Source organism: Mauremys reevesii, unplaced genomic scaffold (genome assembly GCF_016161935.1).
Source record: "Mauremys reevesii isolate NIE-2019 unplaced genomic scaffold, ASM1616193v1 Contig99, whole genome shotgun sequence".
Classification (NCBI taxonomy): Eukaryota; Metazoa; Chordata; order Testudines; family Geoemydidae; genus Mauremys; species Mauremys reevesii.
In genome coordinates, this window is record NW_024100916.1 from 149702 (window position 1) to 159291 (window position 9590).

Consider the following 9590-nt stretch of genomic DNA (forward strand, 5'->3'; position numbering starts at 1 on the left):
ATATCCCCACGGAGAGGAAGTCCTGTCCCCAGCTGGGCAGACAAACAGCTAGGAGGCCCCTACTGGGTTCTCCTGGCTGGGGGGCTTCCAGCAGGACGGGGAGATCGGATTTCACGGGGCAAGGCTAATTCGATCTAGCCAAAAAAGGCACAACAAGAACCAACAGCTGCCAGCTGAAGCCAGAAAAATTCAAATGAGACGTAGGCACACGTTTTTGACAGTGAGGGAGACTAGCCACTGGAACAAATTACCCAGGGGAGAGGTGGAGTCTCTTTTTCCTGGTGTCTTCTCGTCACAACTGCCTCTCATTCTGGAAGGTGCCTTTTAGTGACTTAAAAGCAATTGGGCTTCATATGGTGCAAAGTGTGTGAAATTTCATAGCCTGTGAAATAGAGGCCAGATTAGGAGATCGAATTGTTTCATAACCTCTATGAAAAGCTCAGTGTGGGGTGCGGAACAGACTCTGCTGTTTTACTGGGTGGCCTGCTTGCTCCCCAGAATCAATAACGAGCAAGTGGGGTGATCCGGGGTGCAGCTCAAACACCCAGCTGGGCTGGCCAGGGGCAGACATCAGGCCTGCCAGGGAAAGGTGGGTGTGGCAGTGATGTCACAAAGGCCTTTGGCAGGAACTCAGCCTATTGGGCAACGATGATGAGGCGTCTGTGACCTCACAGAGCTCCCTTGCCAACAGCCAGGCAGGACAGGGATGCGGGGCAGGGGGAACCTCGGAGAGCCCTGTAGCCTTGCTGCAGAAAGCCTCCAGCTCGCGGTCTCTCACCGAGGACCAAGAGACGTTGGTGTGCAGGAGATTCAGTGCCTGTGGTTTTCATTCCCGTGTGTATTTGTTTCCAAGACGTTGTCATCTGTGTAGAAGGTAAGAAAAAATATAGGCTCTAAGTACAAGATAGGGGACTCTATCCTAGTAGACTCAAAGGCATCACCACCCTCCTAGGGAAAAAGTTTTTCCTGATATCCGAGCCTTCCACACTGCAACTTGAGAGCATTGCTCCTTGTTCTGTCATCTGCCAGCTCTAAGATTTCATGAGAATCAATCTTTCATTAGGAAAATAATTCAAAAATGCAAATACAAAACACTTTGAGTGAAATCAACCCCTCCTGATCTCTAGTGTCTGGGAGTGTGGGCCTTGGGGGCCAGACTGAGACCCTCATGGGCTAGTAACACCCAGGAAGCCAGTAAAATAATTCCAGTTCTCTTAGCATCCAAGCCTCCCTAATCCAAGGAACACCTGAGGGCTGCGGGAGACAGAGGGGTGCTGAGAAGGTCTAACTCATGACTGAAAATACAGAGAGGTGTTATTGGCTTTGGTTGGGGGACAAGTAACAAATCCGTCAGGATTCTTGTCCCAAACAACAATCGCCCGTTGTCCTTTAGAGCACAAGGGCCCTAACACGCCTGACTTGCTCAAATCTCTCTCCTGCTAGGACTGAGAGAATTTTCTCCATCCCCCAGGATACCGAGGGAAAGAGAAAAGAAGTGACCTCTCTTTGGTCACACAGCAAGGCCATGCCAGAGCTAGAAAGGGAAGCATAAGAAAGAAGTTGCATCAAAATGTTTTGCATTTCAAACTGACAGATTTCTTAAACAAAGGCAATTTGATGTGTGGTTCGTGAACTGAAATGATACATTCTTGTCTCCACATGTTTCTAGATTGATGATCCAGTAGCTCTATCCCCTAGTTTTTATCCCTAGATTGAGGGAGGAAAACAAGTTTGCCTGTTTTGTGAATTCCCAATGGCTTTCTTGAATTTCCACAAACTAGTCGATTGAACTGAACGATTTGAATAAACTGAAAGGAAGACAATATTTTCTGCACCTTTACTGCTGCCCAAAGCTGGGTTAGCATTTCAGCTAGCTTTGCTTCCGGGGCCTTAGCTATCACATCAGTGGTGCAACTGTCTGAAAAGCTTGGCAGTGAACATGTTCTACTGGATGTTATTTTTTCTCTTCTATTTAAATTATTTAAAAGATTGTCATAAATTGGGCCCTTATCAGAAGTTGTCAATTTCCAATGTAACGATGACAGTGAGGGAGACTAGCCACTGGAAGAAATTACCCAGGGGAGAGGTGGAGTCTCTGTTTCCTGGTGTCCTACCATCATACCTGGTTGGGAAGGTGCCTTTTAGTGAATTACAAGCAATTGGGCTCAATAGGGTGCTAAGAGTGTGAAATTTCATAGCCCGTGAAATAGAGGCCACATTAGGAGACTGAATTGTTTCACAACCGATGCCTCTATGAAAAACTCAGTGTGGGGTGTGGAACAGACTGTGCTGTTTTACTGGGTAGCCTGCTTGCACCCCAGAATCAATAATGAGCAAGTGGGGTGATCCGGGGTGCAGCTCAAACATCTAGCTGGGCTGGCCAGGGGCAGAGGTCAGTCCTGCCAGGGAAAGGTGGGTGTGGCAGTGACTTTGCAAAAGCTTTTGGCAGGAACTCAGCCCATTGAGCAAAGACAATTAGTTGGGAATTGGTCCTGCTTTGAGCAGGGGGTTGGACTAGATACCTCCTGAGGTCCCTTCCAACCCTGATAGTCTATGATTCTATGAGTGAGGCGTCTGTGACCTCACAGAGCTCCGTTGCCAACAGCCAGGCAGGACAGGGATGCAGGGCAAGGGGAACCTTGCAGAGCCCTGGAGCCTTGCTGCAGCAAGCCTCCATCTTCGCTTTACCAGAGAAAGGTTATGAGCAGACAATGGCTGGAAGTTGAAGCTAGACCAATACACACTGGAAAGAAGGCGAGGAGCATTTTTAACATCAGAGTTTGGAGCAATTCACTGAGGGTTGTGCTGGATTTTCCACAACTGGCCTCTTTTAAAATCAAGCTTGGGTGTTTTACTAAAAAACCTGCTCTAATTCCTATGGAAATTATTTTGAGGCACATTCTATGACCGAAGTGAAAGAGAAAGTCAGACGACAGTGGTTTCCTCTGGGCTTGAAATTAATCTGTGACTCGCTGGGGGCGTTTGGAATGTGGCCATTTTGCTTCCCTCTTCCTCCTTCCCTCTTGTCCCTTCTTCGAGGTTGGAAAACGGGCCACCAGAAAAGCCTGATTTCCACCCTGTGCCCCTTCCATTCGTGCTGTAAGCTGAAGGACATTGTGACTTGAGAGTGAATTCAGCCAGTCAGTGCTAACTCTCCACCGGTGATTTGCATAAGTCAGTAAATGAACCTGCAGGTTTCCATGGGAGCGATGCCCAAGGCAGGGCTCAGGCTTCGGGTTTATGCTCCGGGTTAGTGGAGTCAGGGAGCGACAGGTGGCTGAGTTCCCTCTGGTGTCACAATGTTACTGCTCAGGATTTGTGGATTTGAAACTTGGAAACCAGGAAGCGCAGGAGAGGACTGGCTTAGAAAGTTTGGCAGTAAAATGTAGGTTTTGTGGCAATATCCTGTGCAATTGCTACTGGATCCGGGACGGAGACAGCATTCCTGCTCCTCCCACCACCTCTTAGCTGGGCCTACATAAAAGAGACTAACTAGAGTTTTGCACACTTGTTTGTTTGAGACTGAGCAAATAAGGCCCAACAAATTACTGCCAGGATGACTTTTGCTGCCTCCTCTCCTTGAACAGAATACAAGCAGTTTCTGATTCTCTCAGATGAAGTAGTAGTTCTAAAATCAAGGGCAAGACCAATCTGTGGCTTTTTCACAACCCAGCCCCCGCTCCCCCCAGAAGAGATTTTATTTTTATTTAAACTGGGTTTTTTAAATTTATATTGAAAAAGTTCTTTTTTAAACATATCCAGTATAAAATTTGAAATGATGACAAGTGATGTTAAGGCCTCTAGTTGCTCCAGCCTATTAAAGTAATTTAAATAACTACATATATGAAGAAGTCCATGTTTGCTGCCAAGAGTCAGAGGAAGTCAAAGCACTGAACTGTTGGAAGTCATTACCTAAGCACCCGGGCGTCCAGAAGTTATTGAAACACTCAGCCAGATTTTGGCAGCACTAGCCTCTTCTGTGGGTGCAGAAAGAATATTTTCTTCATTCCAGTTGATGCAGCTACTTCATTCAAATGTAAGAAACTGATTAGGAGTTGAAAAAGGATGAAGGCTTCTTTTCCCCTTGTAAAATATGAATAAAGGCTAGAGAGGAGGAGGTGTGAGCTACTACTTCTAAAATCTGGAAGGACGTTATGAGCAGGAACAATCAGTTCAGTGCACAAACTAGAGATACATGCTTAAATAAATTTGTTAGTCTTTAAGGTGCCACAAGTACTCCTGGTTTTTTATGGATACAGACTAACACGGCCGCTACTCTGAAACCTGTTCTTTACCTCAGTTTGTTTGAAATGAAAACAAATGGTTCAGTCAACCTTTTGTTTTTCTGTATCCTGCAAAACCAGCAAGTCAACATGTTTGAATGGATCCCTATTCCTAAAATCATAGAAGACTAGGGCTGGAACAGACCTCAGGAGGTATCTAGTCCAACCCCCTGCTGCAGGCAGGATCAACTCCAACTTCATCATCCCAGCCAGGGCTTTGTCAAGCTGACCTTTAAAAACTTGTAAGGATGGAGATTCCACCACCTCCCTAGGGAACCCATTCCGGGGCTTCACCCTCCTAGTGAACTAGTGTTTCCTAATAGCCAAGCTAAGCCTTCCACAGTGCAACTTGAGACCATTGCTCTGTGTTCTGTCATCGGCCACCACTAAGAATTTCATGAGAATCAATCTCTCATTAGGAAAATGACTCAAAAATACAACTACAAAACATTTGGAATTAAATCAATCCACCCTGACCTGTAGTGTCTGGGGGTGTGGGCCTCTGAGGCTAGACTGAGACCCTCATTAGCTAGAACCACCCAGTGAGCCAGTAACAATATCCACTCCTGTTACCGTCCAAGCCACCGCAGTCCAAGGAACAGCTGAGGTCTGCGGGAGACAGAGGGGTGCTGAGAAGGTCTAACTCATGACTGCCAACCCAGAGATGTGTTATTGGCTTTGGATGGGGGACAAGGAGCAAATCCGTCAGTCACTACAACAGGTCCCACTCGGAGCCAGGGAGACTGTGAATTGAGTCCTGCTGGCACTGCCAGCTCTGGCTTTCTGGAGGAGGAGGAAGACCCCAGCTCCCCTAGCTGACCCTGAGGCACCTTCTGGGCCCAAATGGAGGTGGCCCGGGTACAGCTATGGAGTGTCCCAGGAGCGTTCAACTAGTGGCATTGTATTGTTTTCACAGCCAGTTTCAATTTCTGGATTCTACCCCTTGCCCTGCTGGCAGGGCATTGAGCGGCACCCGTTGCTGGCCACCTGGGTGCGGAGAGCGAGGAGGGTAAAGGGAGGAGCAACCCCGAGCATCTGCCATTCAGCTCCATCTGATCTAGAGTAAGTAAGTGGAGTTCTCCAGAGCCATCCCCCGTGTGGTGGGAATATCCCACCACTGGGGCTCTCAGCCCGTCCCTTGTCAGGGTTTCTTCCCAGGTGGAGGGTTCCTGTGCCCTGGGGTGGGATGTGTCGGGAGGAAAATTGCCTCAGCAGAGGGGAGGTGGGCAGGGGAGCAGGCAGGCTCGTTAATGAGAGGCTGCTTTGAAGCCAGACTCATGGCTGCCCCACCCGTTCCAGGATGGAGCGAATAAGGCGGATGCTGAGGAAGGCCGGGCACGTGGCTCCAGAGCCGGCAGCAAACATCAGGCAGCCTGCCCAGGAGGAGAGCAGCCCCTCTGTCCCCGCGGGCAGGGAAGAGGCTCGTGGCCAGGGGAAAGGGAGGAGCTGCTTCGCCTGCTGGAGGAGGCGGAAGACAGCAGCTCCTCTAGCTGACCCGAAACGGAAGTGGCCCCGGGTTCAGCTGTGGAGCAGAGAGCCAGGGGAGGGCAGGAGCCGGGGACGGCAGCTCTGGGGCTTCCAATGCATGAAGCCAAGGAGCCAGGAGCTGCGCCCCAGGGCCCAGCAGGAGCCGCCAACCACCGTGGCAGCTGAGGGGCCTCCCGCCGGCCCCAGCCTGGCCCCGGAGGAAACTCCCGCCAGCCCCAGCCTGGCGACTCAGAAGCCTCCCGCCGGTCCCACCTTGGCGACTCAGAAGCCTCCCGCCAGTCCCAGCCTGGCGACTCAGAAGCCTCCCGCCAGCCCCAGCCTGGCGACTCAGAAGCCTCCCGCCGGCCCCAGCCTGGCCCCGGAGGAGCCTCCCGCCGGCCCCAGCCTGGCGACTCAGAAGCCTCCCGCCAGCCCCAGCCTGGCACTTGTGGCGCCTCCTCCCAGGCCAGAGCAGGAGTTCAGTGACAGCACCAGCTCCGTATTCTCCTGCGGGTCCAGCAGCTCCTCCGTGGGGTCTGGGAGCCCTGTGTTTCGAGGCTCCGTCTTTGGAGGTGAGGGGAGACCCAGGAGAAAGGGAGGAGGACTGGGGCGGTGGGGCACTAGTAACACCCTGTGCCCATGGGCTCGCCAAGGCGCTGGGACTGACCCACATGAGCCCCACTGACACCAGTGGGGGTGGCACAGCCACGCCCCAAGGCAGGGGATGCTGGGCGGAGTCGGGGAGCTCCGGCCTCCCCTGATCATGTTGGGGTGGGGGGCTGACTGCCACGGGGCCCTGAGGCTGATGGGGCTGAAGGCATCTCTGGGAGGGGCAGGGTGGGGCCCTGGCTGCCATGGGGCTCCTTACAGAGAAAGGGGAAACATGGAGTCTTCTCTGTCCACTGCATCCCCCCAGCAGCAGAAGGGATTAAACTTTCTCCTTCCCTCCCTGGTGCAGACACTCCCAGCGCCCAGGTTTGGTGGGGTGAGGAGGAGGAGGAAGAAGAGGAGGAGGAGGAGGAGGATTCGTCCCCCATCACGCCTCAGAAGCCTCCCGCCAGCCCCAGCCTGGCGACTCAGAAGCCTCCCGCCGGCCCCAGCCTGGCCACTCAGAAGCAGCCCGCCAGTCCCAGCCTGGCGACTCAGAAGCCTCCAGCCAGCCCCAGCCTGGCGACTCAGAAGCCTCCCGCCGGCCCCAGCCTGGCCCTGGAGGAACCTCCCGCCAGCCCCAGCCTGGCGACTCAGAAGCCTCCCACCGCCCCAGCCTGGCCACTCAGAAGCAGCCCGCCGTCCCAGGCCAGTCCCAGCCTGGCCACTCAGAAGCCTCCCGCCAGCCCCAGCCTGGCGACTCAGAAGCCTGCCGCTGGCCCCAGCCTGGCCCTGGAGGAGCCTCCCAACAGCCCCAGCCTGGCGACTCAGAAGCAGCCCGCCGGCCCCAGCCTGGCGACTCAGAAGCCTCCCGCCGGCCCCAGCCTGGCGACTCAGAAGCCTCCCGCCGGCCCCAGCCTGGCGACTCAGAAGCCTCCCGCCGGCCCCAGCGTGGCGACTCAGAAGCCTCCCGCCAGCCCCAGCCTGGCACTTGTGGCGCCTCCTCCCAGCCCAGAGCAGGAGTTCAGTGACACCACCAGCTCCGTATTCTCCTGCAGGGCCAGCAGCTCCTCCGTGGGGTCTGGGAGCCCTGTGTTTCAAGGCTCCGTCTTTGGAGGTGAGGGGAGACCCAGGGGAAAGGGAGGAGGACTGGGGCGGTGGGGACTAGTAACACCCTGTGCCCATCCGACCATCCCCCAGCCAGGGCCCAATCCACCCACCCGGTATCTGAGCCCTTCCCAGCCAGGAAGGAAACTCCCCCCGAACACCCTGGGGCAGGGGAGCAGCCTCCCCATCTGGCAGGTGGGAACTGAGATGCAGAGGAAGGGCTGTGGGCCTGGTCACACAATCCTGGGTGTAGATCTGGGAAGTGGACTGGGTCCCGGCCTAGAGCCTTTCCCAGGGGCACCTTCGCTTCTGCCCTTTATTCTCCTCCGGCCGGGGTCTGAGAGTGTGAAATGAACAGGGAGGGTGACGGGGTCCTGGCACACAGCCTGGATGGGAGCTCCCCTTGGCTTGGACCCCAGGCTCAGAGACATCTTTGTCATCCCGCTGTCCTTCTGCTATTGCTAGGAAGGGAGTCCCCCGATGAGGGGTCTCCAGGCTCCAGTAAGTCATCCTCATTCCAGCCCGCATGTACCCCCTGCCCTGCCCTGCCCTCCGGTTTCTCACTGTTGACTCTGGCTGGACTCTTGACTCCGGTCTCTGGCTATGACTTTGGCGTGACCCTTCTTGGCTCCAGATTTGGGTTCTGAACCCCGGCTCAGTATTCTCCTTGCCTTTCTCTAGCCTCGCTCCAGGTCCTCCAGCCACCTGCTCCAGCCCTGCCTCCTCCTCCTCGTGCTCTTCCCCGACACCGGCAATTTCGACCACCCGGCTTCGACCTCCGGCGCAGATATGGACTCTGGCTCCGGATGTGCCTGCACATAGTCAACACCTGGCTGCAGTAGACAGGCCCCACCATAAATCAAAGCCTAGCCCTGCCCCATGACCCCTTAGTCCCTCCCACCTGTCACCGGAAGTTCTGCCCCATGGGGGTATTACGTCGTGGTCAAGGCGGCCACATGACTGGAAGCCAGGTGTGTCATGTGACCCTCTAAGAACTCCTCCCACCACCCTCTACCAATCAAGATGGGTTTCCTCCTGGAAGGACCACCCCAAGAGGAGATTTGACCAATCAGGGTGAGACCTGGGGTGAGAGGGTGACCTATCCCGACGTGTGTCTTGTGACCCCTCTAAGAACTCCTCTCACTGCCCTCGACCAATTAGGATCGGTTTTGTCCTGACAGGACCACCCCCAGAGGGGATTCTGACCAATCAGGGCGAGTTCTGGGGCAGGGTGACCCGTCCGGGAGTGGGCTGTTTGACCCCACTAAGAACTCCTCCCAGGGCCCTCTGCCAATCAGGGTGCAGCACCATCACCTCCTAAGTCCCAGTGCTGGACGGATGAGGCCATCTCTCACCAAGGACCCATGGTTTAGAAATTGTGGGAAGGGTGCGGAGAGGAAACCTGGACTCCTTCACCACCCCCGTGAGAACTTCGGACTCTGTCTTCGCCCCGAGGGTCTTTGACCATCCGCGGAGAAAGCGCTACATCAGCGACAGTGCCGAGGAAGAGGAGGGAGCGACCGAGGGGAGCCCTTTGGCCCAGCCGTTGATAGATACGCCGGAACCCGAACCCAAAACCCAACTGCTTGTGAGACACCCTGATGAGCATGGTGGCCTCTCTTTGTTCACCCCCTTCCAGGTGGAATGCGACTGCGGCTCGGGGGAGTCACCGGCGCACAAGGTGAACACAGGTAAAGGAATGATTAAGTCAAGGGTGAAAGTAACTTCCAGGACTTCCCGGTACTGCCAGAGTCCTGAGGGGGCATGGCCTCAACCGGAAGGGGCGGGGCCTCTGAAGATTGAAAGGTCCTGCAGCATTGGCTGTGGCTGGGAGCCCCAGGGCCTTTAAATCCCCCCCGCAGCTCTGGCAGCTGGGTTCGAGCTTGGATTTAAAGGGCGCGGAGCTCCCATGGCTGTGGGGATCCTGAGCCTTCCCCGGCTGGAGCCAGGATTTAAAGGGCCCGGAGCTCCTGCCGCTCCGGAGAGCTCTCAGCCCTTTAATTCCCTGCCCCAGCCTGGGTGCTGGAGCTGCGTGGAGAGGAATGAAAGGGCTCTGGGATCTACGCAGCCACAGGGAGCGCTGAGCCCATTAAATCCCGGCCCCAGCCAGCTGCTGGAACTTTGTGGGGGTGGGGAGAGATTTAA

At 54.8% G+C, this 9590-nt stretch overlaps 1 long non-coding RNA gene across 1 annotated transcript; it reads left to right on the forward strand.

The window, feature by feature from the left end:
* The first annotated feature begins 729 nt into the window (after nt 1-729).
* On the forward strand, nt 730-5954 carry LOC120395147. Its single transcript, XR_005592493.1, has 3 exons — nt 730-874; nt 5200-5345; nt 5583-5954. It is a non-coding gene; the product is annotated as an uncharacterized LOC120395147 (long non-coding RNA).
* The last annotated feature ends 3636 nt before the right edge of the window (nt 5955-9590 follow it).